Source organism: Triturus cristatus, chromosome 7 (assembly GCF_964204655.1).
Source record: "Triturus cristatus chromosome 7, aTriCri1.1, whole genome shotgun sequence".
Lineage (NCBI taxonomy): Eukaryota > Metazoa > Chordata > Amphibia > Caudata > Salamandridae > Triturus > Triturus cristatus.
The window spans coordinates 782,436,054-782,459,513 of NC_140590.1; the positions used below are offsets into that span (position 1 = coordinate 782,436,054).

At 41.8% G+C, this 23,460-nt stretch overlaps 1 protein-coding gene across 3 annotated transcripts in view; it reads right to left on the minus strand.

The window, feature by feature from the left end:
• Positions 1-9,251, minus strand: part of UBLCP1 (ubiquitin like domain containing CTD phosphatase 1) — a 155,972-nt gene extending 146,721 nt beyond the window's left edge. Inside the window, exon 1 of one of the 3 annotated variants that reach the window (XM_085617587.1) lies at positions 9,152-9,251. The gene's annotated coding sequence lies outside the window, so the exon portion shown is untranslated. Of the gene's footprint in view, positions 1-8,788 lie in introns of all 3 variants that reach the window. The other 2 variants (XM_085617588.1, XM_085617589.1) reach the window with 2 other exon arrangements.
• Positions 9,252-23,460: the final 14,209 nt, after the last annotated feature.

The window sequence follows — 23,460 nt, forward strand, 5'->3', positions numbered from 1 at the left end:
CGGGTGAGACAGCAGAATTTGCTCAGTAAGATGTCACCGTTATTACTGTATGCCACCTAGCAAGTGGAATAACATTTTTGGTGCAGAAAGAATGCAGACCTGGATTCGAAGGAGGTCAATTCCTTAAACAGTTAAAGCATTTTAAGACAGAACATCCAACTTTTAGAAGGTGTCTGCTTAGCAATGCTATACCATCAAGCAAATTAAGGCGGGGTGTTGCAACACTTCGACATCACTGATTTGTGTTACTTACACCATATCCTCTTTAAAGGAGCACATTCACACTTCAACAAATGTACACACAAACGGAGGAAGCGAGCAAGCCAAGTTCTGGGGAATGAAAGGATTTTCACAGCACAGCTTACAGTAAAAAAATGGACTGTGCCCAGACTACTGACTAGTGCCACTAAAGGCAAGCCTCATTCATCCAACAGGTCTGAGAATTCAAGCCACTGGAGAGCAAAAAGGTAGACAAATCTAGAACAGCAATAAAGGTGTTACAGTATTATATAGCTGAGTGACCCAGCACAAACATTTGCTCTTACAGCAAGCAAGGGATTACACCAGGTCTGGATATTCCCAGTCATTTGATTAGGCTTTGTAATTACTAGGACTTTGAAAATGGCCAAAGATAAAACAGAAATAAAAGCACTACAAAGTTGAAAAACTGTATACCTGTCTTCCACAATCACTGCCTAATTTTGCTCGTTGGGCAGGAGAAATCGAATAATGAAAGCTAACCAATGCTCTTGTGGTCACTTGAGTTGTGCCAGGATGGCATCTACTCCCTTGTCTTAGAAAAACATCAATATAACAGGCTGACTTAAGTCAAGAGCCTTTTGCAAAGATGTTTTACGCTCTGCCTTCTTGAGCACGTCAAAAACTTTCAGACACTCTAGTTTCTTGATAGAGGTTTTTTTTTCTTCACAGTACAGTAGGTTTTATTTCAGTTAAAAACCATCAAAAGCATATTTGACATCAGAGTTATTAAGGAACCAACTATAAAAGCATAGATACTTACAAAGCACCCACAGTATACCGTGAGAGCCGGAAAAATACCCACCTTGACCTGGTTTGTGGCCATCTCCTTGTCCATCACCGCCTTAACCTTAAGGGACTCTGGGGCTTATTCACAAGCTACTTGCGACGCATGTATGTCACGTTTTCCCATATTAGAAGTAATGCACCGGTGGTGCAAGTGGCTTGGCAATAAGCCCTTCTATCTCCCCACGTTTGCAATGAACACCACAAAACCTCAATCAATCTGGCACTTGGAATCCTTCACAATCAGACTACCACTCCGAAATGTCTGCAACACCTTGAAATGCACTAAGTGTTTCTTCCAACTGGAACTCAACATTGCTAGGTCATCCAGGTATACAACACAAAAGTTGTTGTCTGTATATCAACATCCAAAAGATGCCACCGGCATTTTTGAGCCAAACATCCTTTTAGCATGGCGAATACCATATTTTCCATGGTGCTATGGCAAGGGCAATCTGGCAGCACTCAATGATAAAGACAAAGTAACTTAGCAACACATAGTTTTTTTTCCAAGCTGACAGACAAATTGTCAGACTTTTCCACAGCTTTGAGACACAATAAGAAAACATCATAATGGAGATCTGTAGAACTCTAAAATCCCCAGCTTGGCCATGAACTTTGGATGAGCTGAAATACCTTAGGTTTAGTAAACTAGCCACTTGTGCCTTGAAGTAGTCCCTGACCATGTGTGTGCCTTGCAATTTACACAAAACACATTGATGTCAACATAGCACTAGGAAAACCAGTTTGGAAAACTGTCTTTTCCCCTTCCTGATGGAGATGCATGAAGTTGTGGAGGGGGCATGAAGGGGATTGAGCAGATGAAAAACTTCTATCACAGCAATTCTTCTAGACGTTTCACAGCAGGTCTGGGACAAAATGCATAGGATCACCATAGAGGTCTGGGGAAACAAGGAGTGCTGTCAGAACCATGAAGGGGATATACAGTCTATGTCCGTAATCTTATCATAGGAGGCTTCGATACCTCAAGACTAGACAGATTAGCCTTCATCTTGTGAAATAAATTGAAAAAAAACGTTCCACGTACATATCCATCCAAGGTCAACTCAATTAAAGTAAAGCCTTTCCTTTACCTTCCCGATTACCTAAGCGGCCCAGAAGGCTGCCCTGTAATGTTTGGGTGGAACTGGGAACGACCAACCTCAGGATCTGAAAACTCACTATAAAGCAGTCCATCACACCAGGTTATCATGAAGCAGTCAGTTTTTTCACAATTAGAATGCACAGGGGCCACTGACTCAGTCTATTGGCAACAGGACACACACTTTACGTGAATCACCACCAGCTACCATCTCTTGCTGATCCGCACACTTCCTGGCAATAAGCCTTGCCATCCAACTCTCTAATGGAGGGCAGGCCTCTCACCTCTGGTGGCTGAACAGCAGACACTGATATTTACACCCCTTCTGAGGTTTCATAACACTTTTTGATTGGAGCTCGGTCTTTGGTGTCCTCTTTCCAAGACTCTCTAGATGGGCAGTCAGTGACTTTGTCAACACAGCCCCCACTAACTTTCTGCAGTCCGTGCATAACAGGAAATCAATATTCAGCTGGACCTTCTCCATCATATATCTGAACTACAAATGCACACAACCAATGGGAAACTCAAAAATATTTCCTACTGCTCTTCTTGAAGCCGCAGTGGAACCCTTAAGATGTTTATCAGGATCAGTGAACCATCAGCTGTCCAAGGTAATATCGGCTCTTGAAACCCTATAACAAGCAGGTGTTTCCCTCCACCAAGTATCAGGACTGAACTCAGTGGTAGTTCGATTACATGGAAGCATAAAATGGGAGGAAAAGCTTCAACTGAGCTCGGAATCTGATCATGATGTCAGATGCTAGTAGGACCGCTGTAGGAGAAATGCGTACTTATAGCAAGCACAAACAAATTTGGGAGGTAGGGGTGAAATACTAGGAATTTCCAAAAGGCCCCTTTGTGATCAATGTTTGACCATCATCAGAGTACAATGCTGTACCCTCCTTCAGATGGACATTTCCTGGTTGGGGAGGTTCACAAATCACCTTATGCAAGAGGGAGCAAATTTGGTGAAAAACTTTTGTCACTAAGCCATGGGAATCAAGAACCCATTACAGAGGGAGTACCAGCCAGGATTCTTAAACTGGACTCCTCTGCAAGGAGGGCCTCTAGATGCTGGACAGGAAAAATAAACCCATGCCCTTGTGCATTGGTGGAGTCCAAGCTGCAAAGAAATTTTTGAACCCTGACTCAAGGCAAACTACAAAGATGTTTCCAGTTGGCATCTTAATCCTCAGGCAACCAATACGTTATTCACAAACTGTAATCTAGGTATTACATTGTGCTGCTATGTTCGGGTTGATGTCCAGGGTAATTCTGCCAGTCAGGAAACACAAGAAATCTGTGTAGCGGATCATTCTCGAGTAGGTGACCCTGACATAGTTCACAGTGCAGCACAAAGTATCTCATTTGTTAATCTCCATTGAACTACTTCATCAAGCGCTTGGAGAATTTGAAGGTGAGATGATCCATCCTGGGCGTTACCAGAAGTGTTTGCATTAGTTTGGGAATCATGAGCTTGATGAACCAGACAGTTCATGAACAGCTTGGAAGGCTTGATATGCTGAGTCTGTGAAATAAGGTCAGGATGTAGTGACAGACTTGTAAATAACTGGAGGCTGGTTATTTCAGCAGGGCAGAGAGAAAGCTTTTAAGAAAACACCATCTAGTTGCAGACTTATCATGGAGAATTAGATCGGGAAAGCCATGCAAATGTAAATATTCACATTTGTGTGAGGTCACTGAGCTATTTAATCTTTACAGAGAAACAGCAGGGAGAACAAACATCTCATTAAAAACACTTTTAAACAAATTAGCAATATTTTGTGTTGGTTTTCTGATATAATCGCTAAAAAGGGTATTGTTTGAAATTTGTAGATCAACGCAGTCCCATCCTAGATCTGTTTCAACCTTGGTTTTGCACATCAACTTAGCCTCAAGGTTGTGCATTGCCTGAAAGGATACAAGATGATGACTCGAGAAGTCAGACAAAAGGGTGAGAGGCAACTGCTTTATTTCAGGAAGCACTTTTCCCTGGTGTCCCACCGATGCCTCTCCCACACACTCTTTGCCTAACTGGATAAGATGAACCATGGAGGAACCAGGGATTGATTCCCTTAGCTTAGAGTTGCAATGGAATAATAACTTTGGCATAGGGCCGCATTCCACTAGAGGAGCTATGGCCTCAATTATCAGTTTGGGTGCAGAGTCTCTGCGATCTGTCCCAGGGACTCAGTTTTTAGGTCTTGCCTACAAGACAGTGCATTTGCTGTCTGTTGTGAGATGTATGGATAGCTTACACTGGACTAAGAGACAACCCACGGCTTACCTTTGGTTGGCTTCATTGCCACTCATTTACTTGCTTCTCATCATTAGCATGTGTGAGCTTTCCTTCCTCTTCTTGTTTGTCCCTCCCATGGACCATGGACGAATTACTGTGTTCTTACACGGCTCACTCTTTTAGACAATACTTTTTTCTTTTTAAGCACACCACCAGAGCACAAGTGTTTTCCAGTTGTTTCCCTAGTGTGATTCTCTTCCCCTCTCCGTGCCGCTCTCTTATCTGTGTGGTTTTCCCATACTCCCCTACGGGATGGGCTTACCCTTGTGTGCTCCTCTCCCTGTGTTGCTTTCCTGCACTTCTCCACATACTGCCTGGTTAAAAAGTCATCAGCAAAGCCAAAAGGTCTCAAAGGAAAGAGATTTTGGCTTTGCCAATGCTTAAGAAATTTTACTTCAAGCATGTGGCTTCAATGTTGATAAGTAGACTTTTTGAAAGCATAAAATACTCCTCCAGTCCTGATGTAGAATGCAGATTTTGCTAGTAGCTGATGCGCAAAGTATTCATTCAATTAAGGACATGGAGAAAACCATTAACCCACTGAGGTAGAAGTAATGTTTATTCATCACTGTTTGTGGAAAGTTGGTTATTGGGGCTCTTTAATGCTATTTTACACGATAGTTAATGCTAGCGAAATAAGAGAAAAAGAGCTTGATCTTCCATGGCACCCCTTGTTACCATAACTTCCCCTCCTCATCATTAGTTGTGAAGTATGACCACAGGCAGTCCCCCCCCCCCCCCCCCCCCATCACACACACTGCACCCCATGCCGAGTCTTAACAGACAACTGGGCTTCTAACAAGGGTGATCATCAGGGAAGTTCAATCTCATCTAAGCTGGTTCCAGGCTGCAGCTGCTGTCACACTTGGGAAAAAGAAGTGCGACCAAACATAAGCCACAGATGAAGAGCAGAAACTCGAAATACATAGCAGCTTGGAATGGAACTAGCTTAAATTCCTTAGATAATTAAGAAAATTAGAATCATGAACTTTGTGTTAAATGAAGGAACAAAGTGAATGATGAAAAACAAACCAAAAGAATGCTACAGATTTTCAAATTAAAGTTAGGTAACAATCTTAAAGGAACTGGACTCAAGGTTTCCCATTAGAAATACATTGCAATTTTGTAGTGCCCAGGCTATTGCTGAGCCTCCAGCTTAACACTCTTTGGATACAATTGAGATTGCACCGTTGAGAGAAACCGGTCTTCCTAGAGAATACATACTCCTTTCGCAAATTGGGGGGGGCGGGGGGGGGGGGGGGGAGGGGGTGTCATCATATTCTCTGTTTACTGTATGACAACGACCTAGCCATATTAGATATGACACAAGTGGGGCCCCAAAGAAAATTAAGGGCGTTTAGTTTGTATTGCAAGGCAAATCTATTGATAATCAATATGTGAAGAAAATCAAAGTTCTGGGTGCAGAACAAAAATGTAAACTCTATATACATGAATAATCGGCAGTGAGGTGGTAGAGGAAGGTTACAACTAGATACCTTGGCATGACTTGATAAAAATGCCTTTAGACGTCTTAAAATTCTGCGTTCTGATCCCACTAGGAGGGTTAAAGAAATGTAAAAAGGAATTTTGGTAGATCCTCAATTAACCGGTTTTAACAGCCTACAATGTGATGGTCTCTCCTCAAATGCTATATAGGGCAAAGTTACTGTGCTTAGGAACAAAACTAGTCTACGATAAGGCCGAAAGGTGCTACCTAAAAAAAATCTTCTGTATTTCCCCAGCTGCTTAATGGTACAAGCAATAAGATTGAAAGCCAACCAGAAATCATGGGATTAAATAGCACAGAACCTCACTATTAGCTACTTGTACAAACTCAGTTCTCCAATTTTAAAGGTATCATGATATTGCATTAATGAAATATGAAAAAATCATTAGAAATGTAAAGTGGGCAAGTGCACTAAAAGACCATCTAGTTCAGATTATGATAGATATTCAGGCCTCGAAAAATCTACTTGCCAATCTCTATGGCCAATCAGATTTTTTCAGGGCAAGCTATTTTTACAGCCTACTAGCCAATTCTGACAGGAGCGCAAGCTGGCAAAGAAGAAGGTGTTCTGTTCATCCAGAAAGTGAACGAGCATTAAAGATGCATTTAAATCTTGTTTTTATTTTGTCACTTTTGCTGTGCATTCAAAGACACAGGTCAAATGCCCACTTGTGTCTTACAAATTGCTGCTTCTTTTATCCTGGAGACTGGTGTTTTCTTTTCTTTCCCCAACTGCAGTTAGAGGATTTTGTAAAGTGAACTGTCTGACAATCATGCTGCTGTAAAGCGTGTGCAAAATAAAGGCTGTAGGTAGTTATTTTTCTAACAGTCAACATTTAAATAGCTTGTAAATGAACTGTACAAATATTTTAAATTATATCAGCAGCGAAGAAAGCATCTTTTGTCATTTCGAAGTGTGAAGGAAAAAAGATTTTAATAGGGTCAAAACAAATCAAACACGTTACTTTGAGTTGTGCAAATAATAAATATTCACTGAACCCCAATTTCCACACAATTTAGTTTGTACGCTGCATAGTTTTCTCAGTATAAATATCCGTCAGCGGGAAAGTTTGTGGCCATTTAAATGAAAATGTAGTCTGTAAATGGCAGTGCTACCACATCATGCTTTAGCAATGTATTAGAAGTGAAAGTTTGTAAACATGACCTGAGAAACATAACTGCCCCAGCGCTGATCACAATGCGATTAGTGAACTAAGAGGCAAGCCATGGATCATGTCCACGCTACATGTGGGCTAGATTCTAATTATACATAGAGTAAAAGTTTGGTCTATTAAAACAAACAAAAGTTTTTTGTACAGCCGGCAAACAGAACTCACGTATTTGAAGGTGCTCTCGTATGTGATAATTAAGAAAATGGTGACTCAGTGAAGAAAAATATTTGACTAGAAGCACACAATTTGAGAACCAGTTTATGGGTTAAAGAGCATTAGTTAGGTTGAGTAGATTATTCAAGTCACTAGGCCTGCATTTCTGGTAACATTTGTATGAGTTTTCAAGTCCAGATTTTAAACTGAAGAACTTTAATATAGAGGATCTGCTACTTCCATCTGAAGAGTAGGTAAGTAGCAGAGCCTTAGTGGAGTCCAGGGCCCAGAATTTTTATTTGACCAAGATTTACACTGTACATTTGAGAGCCTCTTGGCAAGATTTAACAGTGTTCCCATATTTCGTTGAATTACCCAATCCAGCAAAGTTGAATGTTTTATTAAAATGTAGGCCTTGGTTAAATTCTCTTTATGCCAGAGGTACCTATTTGAAAGAATACCTAGATAAGGATGGGAATTGGAACTGCGGCCTCAGAGTACAAAGTTCCCCTGTACATATCTTGTGATTTTTTATATTTTTCGAACTAAGCCGTCGGCTACTAAAACCAGTGCTATTTAAATATTAGATAAAAGGTCGACAGGAGAAAATAAGTATTTTGTGCTATGCAATTTTTTAATGTGACGTGCAGTGTATTAATGGTTTCAACTAATATGAAAGTTTTTAACTGATTTGAATGGAAATATTTATTTTAACTTTGTATGTGTAATTATATATAGGAATTAATGTTAACGTTTTAAAGACAATCGCCTAAATACAGGTTTTACTACTTAAAAGACAAACAAATAAAAGTGTTAAACATTTTCTGATTAAATTAATTGCGTTTTGGTAAGTACCCATTTCTGTTTTTCCTCCCTTAGCCTGGTTATATGTTGATGTTTGCTATCATACATGCATACTGAATCTCATGAATGGCGCTGTGTTCTTCCGTGCTCAGCACTTTAACATGGTGTAAATGCTTTAGCCTCCTCGCTGTTTGTCGATTTCCCACTGGTTCCTACTTTGACCTGTTTATATGAGGAACAACCATGAGAGTTATACAAATATTGACCATTACTTCATTACACTACCATATTTCTGGGACACTGTAGCAACAAAGGACATGATATGCATGCCCAGGCCCCATTACACATAAAGACGGACTTACTTCAGTAGACAGAAGGGATCTTTGGACTCTACAGCGTTATTTACTTTAACTAGCAGAATTTCAAATACCCGCATGTTTGGTTTACTTTTCAACAGGTGTGCGCATTCCAAATTGCTCCCGTTTGCCCTTATAGCACATTGTCAGACCCATCGTACCAAGTCTGTTATGTTACGTGAAGGTATGTAATGTTGGATATATCTTGTACCCTATAATGTTAACGTGTAGAAATGACAAAGTAACTTGGTAATACGATCACAAAACGGGCGGTGGAAAAGAAAGTGTTAATAAAAGGACGGGCGGTGGAAAAAAAAAGTGTTAATAAAAGGATACAAATCTGAATCGCACCTGCTGTATTATTTTCTTTCAGAAACGTGTATGATTAAAAGCGTTGATCCTTTCAAGGTGTGTTCAATGTGACATTTTCTAGCCAATAACAGAATGGAAACCGGAACGGGGGAGTTGCTGACATTTCACATGTTGCTATTTGAGATCCCAGCTCTATCAGTACCCTACCCACTTTCACTGCATTATAACAGTCTGTCTCCATTCACCTTTCTTACAGCACCCTGCCTTCTGAAACACACCTCTCGACAACTCAGTTACTATCGGGACCCTTATTTTCGCGTTAACCACCGCTCACCTACTCCTGTCACATAAATGGAAGACCCTAATGCTAACCCTCCATCCCAACTGAAGCCCACCACGCACCGGACACCGTGTCCATAGAGTTTCCAAAGCCAAACCAGCCACAGCAGCAACAACCGTCTGTTACTGTACGTCACGTCCGCTGAAGAAAACCGCAAAATAGATGACGGACATATAATGTAGGCATCATAGGCATCGAGGAAAGACATTTTTTGCGCCCACTTCTACTTTGGTGAGAACACGATTAACCGAGAAGAGTTCTTATAAATAACACAGTGCTGCTGCTTTACTCCTCAAATGTGCCAGCACATGTTGCAATGATTCTTGACTAAGCAACATTAGAATCCCTCGCGCTATCGTGCAGCAAAAACAATACGTAGGTAAAATACGTTCTGTACAAAATGTTTTGAACTTTTCCATTACATCAATTGTGCTTAAATTTTAATATATTTGCCGCATTGTTGGTCATATTCGTTCTGGTTCTTGATATGGGTAAGCTAGTACATTCAGAGCTTCTGTACTCTCTAAGAACCAAAGCAAGAAGGGGAGTCATCAAAAGATTTAGCACGTAAAACAATAACGGGACTTTTAACATTTAAAAACAAGGTCATTTATTTATTTATTTATTTATTTATTTATTTTATTAATGGTAGAAGCTGAGAGAAAGTATAAAATGCTCATGCATTGTTTAGGAGCAGGAGGAATAAAAGTATACGATGCTATTAACAAGAAAATCAGAGCAGAAAATGAAGGTGACATGTTCACCAACGCAATTGATGATCTCAACACGTATTACAAACCGACAGTTTGCATTGGAGTAGACCATTATAAATTCTTCCATAGGAAACAAGGAGAAAACAAATCGATTGATGATTACGTATCTACACTTAAAAATCTAGCTATAAATTGTCGTTTTGGAGCTCTTAACATCCAAGATAATTTGTGGGCAAAAGGTGAATACCCTCTACAAAACATAATAGATATAGCAAGGAAGGCCGAACTCACTGGACGATGTACCAAAGCGGTTCTATCAGAGACTAAAGAGAAGAAAGAGGGAGACACTGTTAGCAAGGTGACGGACAGAAAAAACTTCAACAGGCAAAATATGAATCCAAGAAGCTACAAAACAACATATAAGAGAAATGAAACAAAGAACTGGGGCCACTGTTACAGATGCCTGAGCGCATCACATTTAGCTAATGACGCTAAATGCCCTGCAAGAGAAGTAAAGTGTACACATTGTGGCGTAAAGGGTCATTACGCCAAAGCCTGTAATAAAAGGAAACCACTAATGGTTAAAGTGGTGGAGTATAATGATGAATTTAATGAGAATGAACCAGACGTTGATGACATTAACATGTTTATACTGAATATAGATGAAGAACAGGACAACGATGTCAACAAAATAAGCACAACTAAGTCTATTTCAAAAACAAAGAAACCTATATGCTGCATGTCAATAGGTGGTGTGAACATTAACATTGTTGCAGACTCAGGGTCACCTTACACAATAGTTAACGAGGGTGTTTGGAAAGAAAAATTTGTATTATCTCTTAGAAGGAAACTAGAAGACCTGACATAAATATCAGATTGTTCACTGGAGAGCCCATAGATGTTTGTGGCTACAAAAAATTGAACTTTATATACAAAGGTCGTGAAGCAGAAGGTAATCTATATGTTTCAAAAGTGGGACCATCAGTACTAGGATGGATGGATCAAGGCAATTTGGGTATCATCCTAGACCCAAGCAAAGTAGTGTTATGCTTATTTGACAACAAAGATTATGCTGATTCTCTACTTAAAAAATATCCAAGGGTATTTAGTGGAGCAGTGGGAGAGTTGAAAGGATATCAAAATAGGATCAAACTTAAACCAGTGACATCTCCCGTAGTACACAAAGCGGGCAACATTCCATTTGCAATAAAAGACGATGTAAAGACCCAATTAGACCAACTCATGAAGGAAGGAATAATTGAAAAGGTGGATGCATCTGAATGGGTCGCTCCACTTGTCGTAGCGAGATGGCCCAACGGCAAGTTGAGACGCTGTGTTGACCTGCGTGATTTAAATCAGAAAATTATTGTGGAGCAATACCCTCTACCTAAAATAAATGAAATGTTGGCTTCTACAAAGGGCATCAAGTGGTTTTCTACAATTGACCTAAAATCAGCATATCACCAGGTACCCCTGCATCGCGACAGCAAATCCCTAACTACATTCATCACACCTTATGGGTGTTTTAGATTTACATGAGTACCTTTCGGCTTAGCCTCCGCAGCCGCAATGTTCCCGAGACTCATGAATAACATCTTCGATGGAGTGCCGGGAATTCTGCTCTTTCAGGACGACATCTTAATTATGGGCAAGACTAAGGAAGTGACAATAGTGACAGATTGGACAAACTGCACACCTATGTTTTAGATGAGGATTGATCAAAAAGTACTGACAGTAGTCATAAGTTTAATCAAAGGTGCTGCCTTTTAGTAGCCGGTGCAACCCCTACACGGGCCATAGAAAATGACGAAAAATGTTCAAACAAAAGTTTGAAAAAAGGCGCACTATCCACCTGCCCTGTAAGGTGCTTACAGGGCAGGTGGATAGTGCGCCTTTTTTCAAACTTTTGTTTGAACATTTTTCGTCAAGACTAAGGAAGAGCATGATTGTAGGGTAGAACAAGTATTAGAGATACTTGACAGAAAAGATCTGATTGCAGAGCATTCCAAATGCAAGTTCGCGAGCAATTCAGTGAATTATCTTGGTCATCAAATAACTGGCAATGGTATCAGCCCAAAAAAAGAACTCATACAAGCTATAAAAGACTCACCTGTGCCAGCAAACAAGGATGAGTTGAGATCCTTCCTGGGATTGGTAGAGTTCTACTCAAAATTTATCAGAAATTTCTCGCTAAAAACGTACGCTCTAAAACAGCAGTTAAAACTAATGAACAAGTTTGAATGGTCCAAAGAATGTGAAGAAGCCTTCCAGAATTTAAAAGCTGACATGTGCACAGCTTTACCCCTTCAAGGTTATGACCCTTCGTTACAAAACTATGTTACAACAGACGCCAGTAATAAGGGGTTAGGCGCAGTTCTCACTCAAAAGGACACCAAAGGAGTAGAATATACAGTGGATTTTGCCTCACGCTCGCTTACACAAGCAGAAGAACATTTTTCGGTAATAGAACGGGAGGCGCTAGCTTGTGTGTGGGCCCTAGAGCACTTCAGGCAATACATTTGGGGCAGAATGGTACATTTGTGCACTGATCATAAACCTTTAACGAAAGTACTCACAACAAAAGTTTTATACACTGCTTCGCCAAGATGATTGGCTAGGCTATCAGTACGCCTGTTTGATTACGTGTACAAAGTCCAATATGTTCCGGGTGTGCAAAACGTTGTTGCAGATTACCTAAGCAGGATGCCCATCACTACAACCAGCATTGATCACAACGAAATGGATGAACCCTGTATAGCAAACGTCCTAGAAAAAGCCTGCGGTATTGCTAAAGAAGAGTGGTTCCTTGAGCAAAATAGGGACAACATAATTGGTCAAGTTATAAAAAAAATGAATGAGGGGTGGTCTGGAAAAAATAAATTATCCGAACCCCTTAAGCACTTCTGGGAGGTCAAAGACGAATTATCCCTAGAAAACGGATTCCTATTAAGAAGTGGAAGATTTGTACCACCTAAGGCAATACAAACTAAGATACTTAGAATATGCCATGAAGGACACCTAGGGATCGCAAAAACTAAGAGCAGGATCAAGAACACGTATTGGTGGCCAGGTGTCAGTCTTGATGTTGAAAGAACGGTAAGAGACTGTAGTTTATGCATGGATTCTGACAAAACACAGGTGAAATTTAGACCACCTTTGCACCCAATTCCCTGCCCCTCAATGCCTTGGGAGAGAATAGGTATTGACATAATGGGACCATTGTCAGAAGACCTGGAACAATGGTATGTGGTTGTAATCATAGATCACTTCACCAAATGGCCGGAAGTAAAAATAATCAGCAAACCAGATGCACTAAATATAGTAAAATTCATGGACGAAACCTTCGCACGGGAAGGCCTCCCCAAACAGACTGTAAGCGACAATGGGGCGCAATTCACATCAGAAGTATTCAAGAATTACATTCTCAGGCACAACATAAACCACAAAACTACATCAGTTTACCATCCTGCAGGTAATGGTGCCGTTGAAAGATTCAACAGAGTCTTAAAAGGCATAATACAACTGGCAAACAACAGAAACCTCAACTGGAAGCAAGAAATTTTCATAACCGTGTGGGCATACAGAATCACGGCCTGTGAGACGACGGGACACAGTCCATTTGAACTAATGCGGGGAAGAACACCTCTCTCAAAGGACAATGTTGGCTGGATTAAAGCCGCTAAAAGAATACACTGGTCTACAAGACAAGTCAAAGATAGAGTTACGCAGTTCCAGCTCAAAACCAAGAAAATCTACGACGAAAAACATGGGTGTAAATATGTGGAACTCAAGTTGGGAGACACTGTCAAAGTGAGGAGAAGTGGTCACATTGGTAAGACTCAAGACAGATATACCACTCCATTGTCCGTACGTGAAGTGTTTTGCAATTCTGCACTCCTGAGTGACGGTAGAGTATGGCACTTTTCTGCCCTTTCTGCATATAAACATCCAATTAAGAATAGGGATGACACAGTGCCCACAGAGTCCACGGAGAACTCTCCGCTGACAATCAAAAGCAACAGGACACCCATCTATTCCTCATACTGTGAGTCCGGCTATGAGTTTCCTGCACCCACTACCACGGCGGAGTGCAACAAATCAACATCCATTTTTACACCAGCTAATGTAACCATCAATCAGTCTAATGCAACGAGAGCTAGGCGCATTTTGCCGCCTACGCCGTCAAGTGATACTTCACAACTGGTTAGCCGGAGCCGAGCTGGAAGGTTGTTAGGCCCACCGGTTAAACTAAAAGACTATGTTTGTGAATGATTGTCACTGTACTTAGGAATGGGACTTCCTACTATCATTCTATTTTCATTTTGTTTCTCCTTTGCAAAGGGGGAAGATGTGTTACGTTTATAGTATTGTCCTTTCCTGGACACCGTTCAGCTTCGCGTTGTTGTGTCCCTGCGCGGACACCATACCATCAGTGAGGTCACCAGCTGTGAACTGTCAGGTTGACTGTTGACAGCTGATCGCCGACCTGACTGGATGTGCACAGCTCCAATTGCTGTGGGAGCCTGTGTTGGCGTTAATGATTAAAAGAACTCATTCTAATTACTTCGTGTTGGAGTTCTTAACACATGTTGTGTCGGTGAAGACGGGGAGCTTAATAAAAGGTTATATTTCTAGCCATACAATGGAACAGCGCTCGACGTGCCCTAGCGTTCGCTCCATTCCCAGCCAGCAACTTACTCGAACTCAGAACTGCACCAAGCACAGCTTATAAGAATACAACATAGCATCACAAAGGTGACCCCTAAAGCAGTGAATATCACTACACGACACATCTCCCCATTTGCCCACAACTAACATTAAATCAACTAAAAATTACTGTGAAAAGATAAAAATAAAACAACATAAACACTTTAAGGTAAAACAAATATGTGGGCACACCAGCGTTTTTCTTGGTCCTAGTCTTCCTAAAAATACTCTGAATGCTTGTAGACTCGAGATTTATTTTCAAGTTGAGTACACACAGGAAACAAGTGGGTCAGGCTCAGCTGCAGCAACAGTACTGAGCTAGAACACCCAACATAGAACACTCTTATGTCATCACATGTTCTATTTAAGAATACAAACCACAACAGCCTGTCCACCGTCACAGCAATATTAGAAGACATTGCAGGTAAAAATGTAGGTGTCGGTGACGACAACTATTCAACCACAAATGAGTCACTACCAAAATCACTAGAGGAATCACCACACCAGCTTTTCTCTTGGACCTTTCCACCATCACAGCAGTATTAGACATTGCAGGTAAAAATGTAGCTGTTGGTGACGACAACTATTCTCCCACAAAGGAGTCACCACCAAAACCACTAGAGGAATCACCATCTTCACTTGTCCCAGAAATCACAACTGAAGATCCAGAAAGTCCAACCACCTCACAGCAACTTCCCAAGTCCCTCTACCCCTACAATTGACTCCACCAATATCATCCAGCTGGCAATCTGTAGTGTGCTGGCCCCACATGTTCAGGTGATGAAGTAGACGTAGCCAAGATGATTTTATGTAGTTTATTAAGTCCATAAGTAATAGTTACAGCAAGCTAGAACAAGCCCCACCAGGAGCAGCCTCCTAGCTGCTCAGCCCATCTTCCCAACTGTCTCACACATACACACAGGCACCCAAGCATTCCACTCACACTAACATTCTACGCGGAACACTCACACTGGCTGAGCAGCTAGGTACAGTAAGAAAGGGAACATATTAACATGACCTGAGGATACTACACATCCTCTCCCTTTTACACTGAAAACGAATAGGACCCAAACTAAAATGAAAACAGCTATACACAGAAATGTACAAAAGATTAAAACAGTCCATAAACCCAGGGATGCATGGTGAAATACATCACGAGAGGGAAAACAGACACACTACAAAAGATGAAAACAGTCCATAAACCCAGGGATGCATGGTGAAATACATCACGAGAGGGAAAACAGACACACTAAGGAGGAAAGAAGGATGAAAGGATAGAAAAACACACTAACACCATCCTCCTCCTTTAATAGTGAACAAATAAAAATATAAGAAGACCAAGAAGAGCTCACATACAACAAGTGAGCATAACACACATGACAGAAGAAGAGAGTAAACTTAACCCAGACTAGAGTACATTGGGTGGAACGACACCCAAGGAAGTACTGCTCACGTGAGAAGACTGTGGCGAAAACACCATACACCACCAATCATGTGAGGGACACTGGGGGACTAAAACCCAAGTGAAAAAGAAAACGATGTTTGGGACTGAAACCCAAATGTACAGATTACATCACATGAGACTAACACCCAAAGACTTGTGCGGCAAAGGAATATAGATGCAGCACAGTGTGGCATCACAAGAGGACTTACCCACACACATGACAACGTACAAGGAAGTGAAGGGACTGACACCCAACACCAAAATAACAAAGGTGGGACTAACACCCCCTTTTAAACTTAGTAAATGGGACTGACACCCATTACTAATAACATAGGTGGGACTCTCACCCCCTATAACAGAGTAAATGGGACTGACACCCAAACTCAAAATAAGAAAGGTGGGACTAACATCCCCTTTTAAACTTAGTGAATGGGACTGACACCCATTACTAATAACATGGTGGGACTCTCACCCTCCATAACTGGGTAAATGGGACTGACACCCAAACTCAAAAGTCACACCTGAGTAACTAAACAGTGACTTGCGACGTGGAAATAGGGCTAAAACCCATTCCAAATAACTAAATGTGGAGTACAACATTCAGAATGACCAATGTCCAGCATAACGTGACAAAAACACACACACTAGTGGACCAAAGTGCAGCACAAAACAGAACAACAGCACAAGCAAGAATTATTATATTAGCGCTTAAAAAACTCTAGCACATAGCTATTGTGAAACAAGCGCCGGTGAGCGACCTCTCACCCGAGCAGTGGGTACGCTCCCAACTAGTGTGCACCATAAAACTCCAATGAAAGACAACATGGTCCGTAGACATAACTTCACAGTGTGTTCTGTAAATGTAAATAAATATGTGCATGTGTACCAAAATCGCGTTATCATAATACACATGTACCTCCTGTGTATCACCAGCTTCAATGCGTATCTTTACTGCAGAGCGTCCGACCTGCACATCCAAAACTGCTCTGTTGGTGAAATAATTGCCAAAATGTCCCAGAGCTGCAAAGCGAAATAGTAGACAAAAGAAGAAGCGGACAACTACCTTGTCCTCCAACTGACAAATTCTCACGCCGCTTCTCCTCAAATCAGACAAAACTCAGAAAATATGGTTGGCAAATGTTCAACACATAAGACTATGTTAGCTGGAGCCAAACACAAAATGGCGTCACGTTGAAGACGTCCTGCCGGGTGGCTCCCCGTACGTCTGTGCATGCGGCGAGCTGATGCCGCGGAACGCAGGGAACAAGGAGGAACTCGATGGAGACGTCACAGGAATGCAGGTAAGACTCCACGCGGCTGGGAACTGCGCGCAGACATGGAACAGCGCATCTTCATTTCAAAATACTAAAGAGCACTTGAACTGTCAAAAGTCCTGGGGGAAGCCCGAGTCCACAATAAATGTAATGAAATGAACTTACCCCCATACTTGGAGATGAGTTGTGGATGGGAAAGAAACATTCCATACAACACTGTTTCCACACCAGACCGGCTACATTAGAAACTAAAACGACCGTAACTGACTTTGTTCTTGCAAAATAAAAATGTTCATAGGTGACTTCGTTCTTGCGCAAACCACTTATGTGTAGAGATCGCTTCTGAGCACCCAGCGACAGAATGGCAGCTCCTCCCCTATAGCCCTCTTCCCCTCTAGCGACCACAACTAGAAAGTCGCGCTGAGTTGACTGAGGTTAAAAATGCCGTAGTTCAACGTAGATGGCTCCACAAACCTTGCTCTGACAGGGATGTACCAGGATTAGGAAAACCATCTAAACCCACACAAAGAAAAGACTTGAGCTTGAACACTGACATGGATGAATGCTTCATACTTGCTTCTAGGCGAATGCCAGTGCTTGACTCAGACAGTGCTCAGACAGCGGCAGTTAATTGGCAGCCATAAGTATAGTTTGTACTTCTCTGCACAGCGTCTATGAAATAAAGGAAAAATCTTACTGTACTAGAAAGATCACTGCGCAGCATCCGTGACGTGTCTTGTAGCGCTGTAAACATTTGTTGTGGCACTGTAGACATTTGTAGTAGCGTAGGATCTTTAACAAAATGTTGTAGACGTATAGAAAAAAAAAATACAGCACGCCTCGGCTGGGCTGTCCGGTGTAGTGGACACTGGTGGGGCTGCGAGGCGTTCTTAACTGGTTTCTTGCTTGACTGGTTTCTTTTCTTTTCCTTGAATTTCTTGATACTTGTTTCTTTTTCTTAGTAGATGTAGTAGGTTCTTTTCTACATGTAGTCTTGCTGTACTCCACATCCTTAGTTTGCATCCAACTACCTTTAGCGTGAGAAGAGCTCCAGATCGTAGCCAAAAATGTGTGCTGGCCCCACATGTTCAGGTGATGAAGTAGACATAGCCGAGATGATTTTATGTAGTTTATTAAGTCCATAAGTAATAGTTACAGCAAGCTAGAACAAGCCTAGAACAAGCCCCACCAGGAGCAGCCTCCTAGCTGCTCAGCCCATCTTCCCAACTGTCTCACACACACACAGGCACCCAAGCATTCCACTCACACTAACATTCTACGTGGAACGCTAGGTACAGAAAGAAAGGGAACATATTAACATGACCTGAGGATACTACACAGTCATTCTTTAATCCTGTTTTCAAAGTTTCCTTGGGTGAAAACTACTGATAGCGCAAATATTTCAAAAACATTTTACAAGACACTTTTTTTTCTATAACCAACTTTATTATAGTTTTACAGTAACCACATCTTAGTTCACATACTGTTAATTAGTGCAACATAGTTACAGCAATAAGGAACACATTATTACAGTGATAGTCCATAGTAAGAACACCATTTTCCCCACACCTTGTCATGCTTGTGGGGCCAACCTCATGCAGCGTAGATGGGTTTTTCTTGTTACATGACACTTTTACCGATTTAGAGACAAAAACATAAATGTGCACATTGCACAAGATGAACAAAGTGGTACAGCAGTAGAGACAATCGAACTAACAGCACCGTAAAAGTGTGCTTGAAACAGGTAGAAAAGGATAAAATACATGGCTGAGCAGTTATAACACTTATTAATAGATTTTAAAAACAAGATTCATGAAATTATGTTTTACTATTCTCATACTCATGAGAACTAATACATCTAAAGATGGGGCCTAACAGTTCTATTGTGTCTCATTGTAAATGCATTATGAATAGATTGTGGTGGAATTATGCGATAAAAATATTTAGGAAATTGAAACTTACAGATGTGATATGCGAGACCCTAATGATTATAGAAATTAGGAAACGATTTTAGGAAAATGGTTTTTAAGAATAATTTACAGGTATGGATATTTCAAAATGTGACAGTAGGTCATAGCTAACGCAAATCAATTTAGTGGAATAATACATTGGCGTAGCATTTATTATTCTTCCCTTATTATGACATGGTGATTTGATGCAATATATTTGATTCTAATTAAGTTTAATTAAGAAAAGCTGATGTATACATTTTTTGTTTTAAATGTGTTCTTTCTTGAGCTGCAATTTTCCTTTAGTGAGCATAATAATTAAGGTTCACTTTTTCCCGTGTTTACTGATTTTTACAGATAAATACAGACAGAAAACAAAGCGTTTCCTGTCTGTATTTATTTTTAAAAGAGGAAAAATACAGAAAATTGTTCTTCTTGTTAGAGACTCCCCATGCTATCTTTTATGAATTCCAGGCAACAGCTGAGCAGATAGACAGCATGGAGAGAGAAAAACAGGATGGAATTTCCTTAAATACAGGCATATGTTAACGTATATTTGTAGTATAACTCTAATATGTACCTGTGAGTGTATTGTTTTGTTTTATGTGACAACTTAATTTGCTAAAAAGTGACAGGCATATGTATAAGTGCACGTAGAAGAGTTTAATAATTGTGGAAATATACAATTTTACAGTTCCATTTATCCCCAAAACGCAAAATAAATATGGATAAATACCAATACTATGGCCGAATAATAAATATGGATAAATACAGAATGAAATTAAAAATAAATTAATACCATAAAACCGGGAGCCCTAATAATAATTAATTGGCATTTCTGCAAATGTTGCATTATTTGTTCTCTGCAAGTTTAATTTACATACAAAGGACATTCTTTCAAAGTTCACTGTGAGATGGCTCGATGGGAAAATCAACTGAAACCCGATGCCATAGTCTGTTACTTTGTATATTTCTTACCGTTGACAAACCTGTGAGGCCTGGAGAGCCAAGTTGTTCACATGAAGTGCTTGGGAAAGAATGCAGGAGTAACTTCATTTATTTGGTGACTACATACGTAAACAAATCATGCGATGGACTGGCTAGTGGAGTGATACAACTTCATTAAGGTGTCATAAGGACTATAAAAGAAGAGCCCCCAAAGGAGAGGTCTCGCATCTATTTTTTTCTTTCATTGGGTGTGAACGGAACTCTTTTCCTATGATTTTATAATCATCCTTCACATTTCTGTCTTGGACTGGCTTTTTGCTGATGCTGCTGCCTTTATGCAGTAGACCTGAAATCCATATTTGCCGAACTAATTGATTTTTGCTTCATATTTCCTTTTTGCCTATGTTCATGGACTCGCCCTTATAGGACTTAAAGATTTGATTCCTTTTAATCTTTTGCTTTTAATTTATAGATGCTGCCAATTTTTTAAGAGTTTGATGTGGTACAGCTGCGTGCGTTTGGGCGTGATTTGCAGGTGGTAGGATGTCAGGCCCACTTTGTTCACAACCTTGAACGGGTCTTGCCAACTGGTTTTGACCTTTGACAATGAGGACGGCGTTAGGACCAGGGCCCAATCCCCCACTTTTAGCTGTCTCCACTTCTTCCCCTGGTTATACAGCAGCTGTTGCTTGGTCTGGGCCTGCTCTAGGTTTGCATCAGCGAACTCCCTCAGCTTCTGTAGCCGGGTGCGTAGGCTTTGGGTATACTCAAGGAAGGAACTGGTTTCTGGTTATCTCTAACAAACTACGTGGCTCCCGGCCGTAAAGGAGTTTGAAAGGGGAGCAGCCGCGACTGGTCTGAGTCTGGCTTCAGACAACATAGAGCGCCAATGGGAGTAGTTTGTCCCATTCTTTCCTCTCAATGCTCAATAGCTTTTTTAGGGTCAGCTTCAGTGTAGCGTTGTAGCGTTCGCACAGCCCGTCAGTTTGAGGGTGATAAACGGACGTCTTAATGTGCGATATATCAAGAGATTTGCAAATCTGGGCCATAAGTTTAGAAACAAAGGGGGTTCCCTGGTCCGTGAGTATCTCATGTGGGAAACCAACACGGGAAAATAGCTCCAACAGTTTGTCGCTGATATTCCGCGTGGTGGGAGTGCGCAAGGGGAAAGCCTTGGGGTACCTTGTGGCATAATCTACAACGACCAAGGCATAAAGGTTACCCTGCTTGGTTCTAGGTAAGAGCCCGATCAGATCCATGCCAAGTCTCTCCAACGGCTTACCCACAATCGGAATTGGTTGAAAGGGAACGGCAGGGGGTTTGTGTTTTTTTTTCCTCTGGCATACTTTGCATTCGAGACAGAACCTGGTGACATGTGAGAAGATACAAACCACAAGAAGATGCCTGGCCAGTAGAAATGTTGCAACAACAGTTGAGTGGTCTTTTGTGTGCCCCTGTCCTGCCAACAGATGTGAGTGTGCAAAGAATAACACTTGATCCTGGAAGGTTTGGGGCTCCACCAGTTGAGGAGGGTCACCATGTTTTCCTATTCTATACAGGAGATTTTTGGTGATTTGGAATAAGGGGAAGACTGAGTGTGCTGTGGGTGCTGTCTGTTGCGCCTGAACCCAGGCTGCCCTAAGCGTGGGGTCATTTTTCTGTGTGAACCTGAAGCTTTTGTCCGAAATCCAGGGAGCCTGAGTGAGGAGGTTTGGGCGAGCAGCGTCAACGTTTTTAGGGAGCAAGACCCTGTCTCTGATCAAGGAAAAAAAAGAGGGGTTATCCTGCCCTATTATCAGCTGTTTGGGAAGAGTGGGCAAAACCCCAAACCTGGCCTGGAGGGTTTGACCGTTCGGCACGGAAATGAGCAACTGTACCAAGGGATAGATCCGGATGTCCCTATGAACACACCGAATGGGAGCGTGTTCTCCAGGTAGGACAGGTGTTGGCCCTATTAAACACACCCCATAAGAAGGAGGTCCTGTCTGTTTAAACGGTGATAAGGGCAGGGAGTGTAGGGAGCATCAACCCAGGTCCAGCACCAGTGCACGTGTCATGTATGCGCAGCTTTTGCGCTAGCAAGAGTGGCTCTCGGCGTTCAGCTCCCTCCACCCACGCCGGATTTTGTGCTTCCAGCGTCTCTTCCCCAGGCAGGCCCTATCCGTGCTCGTACCTTGTGAAGCCACGTCCAATCGGTCCGGCTCCCTTTCAGCGTCGTGGCGGGCGAAAGCGTCCTCCTCTCCTGGTCCTGGCACATATCCGCTACGTCTACGGTCCTTGGTCAGAATGTCAGTCCCGGGGGTACGAAGAAGATCTCCGTCTGTCTCTCACTCTCTTCCGGCTCCGGTCTCCCCGTCTTGGGGGTTCCCGACGAGAACACTTCCTTGCACGCCTCATCCGGCTTTATCCAGGCTGAGTCTCCCGATGTGTTCATGTGACTCGGGAGCGAGCGTGAAGGATGCACGCTCTTAAAGGAGTAGAGCCAGCTTTCCTCAGTCCTGGGTGCCTGAAAACAAAGGAGGGGACAGGGAGAAAGGCAAGGGAAGCCCGGTTCTGGTTCCATGGTCGGAGCGTCAATACAGGGTGGTAGTGCTTCCTCACAGTTGTGTTTAGGACATCCTAATTCCCACCCCTCCTATCGGCAGAGAAAGATCCATCAGAGGTAAATTTTCCTCTGTGGTGAGGGCAATGCTATAATCCGTCTAGCTGTAGGGGGCCCAGTACAGTTAGAGGGACAAATGAGTAAGTAGTGAATTGAAATTTAAAATACATTTTTTAATACCGCTTACGCTGGATCACTATCCATCTTAATCAAGGCAAAACTTAACTTCTCTTGCTCCACCATACATGCAAACATCTTGACACTACAAAGAGTGAGATTTTGAAAAATAAATCGGGGGACTTTATTTTCTCTGTTGAAGTACATTGAAACACAGGACATTTTCAGGTGTGTGACTGCTAAAATAAAGCAATTTTTGGCTTTAAAAATAGGGAGTCTTCCACCTGAATCGGGGTCTGTTGGCATATATGAAAATCTTATGTCTCCTGCCTGATTGGGTCGGTTGGCCTACATGCTCTACTATGCATCATTTTCTTGCAAAATAGCACTCTTAGAAACCCTTACAATTCTTGTACAAGGATAACCTTTCCATTTATCTTTGCCTGCACCCAGAGGCCTTCTGATCCTCACCAAATCTTACACTTTAAAACAACCATCCTTCACTCTCTTAAGTTCATCATACCTCGACTTACGTTTGGCTTGCGCCCACTCCACCCTTTTCCGATCATCTTGCGTATTGACCACTTTAGAATCCCCAGTGTACTATCCAAAACCCA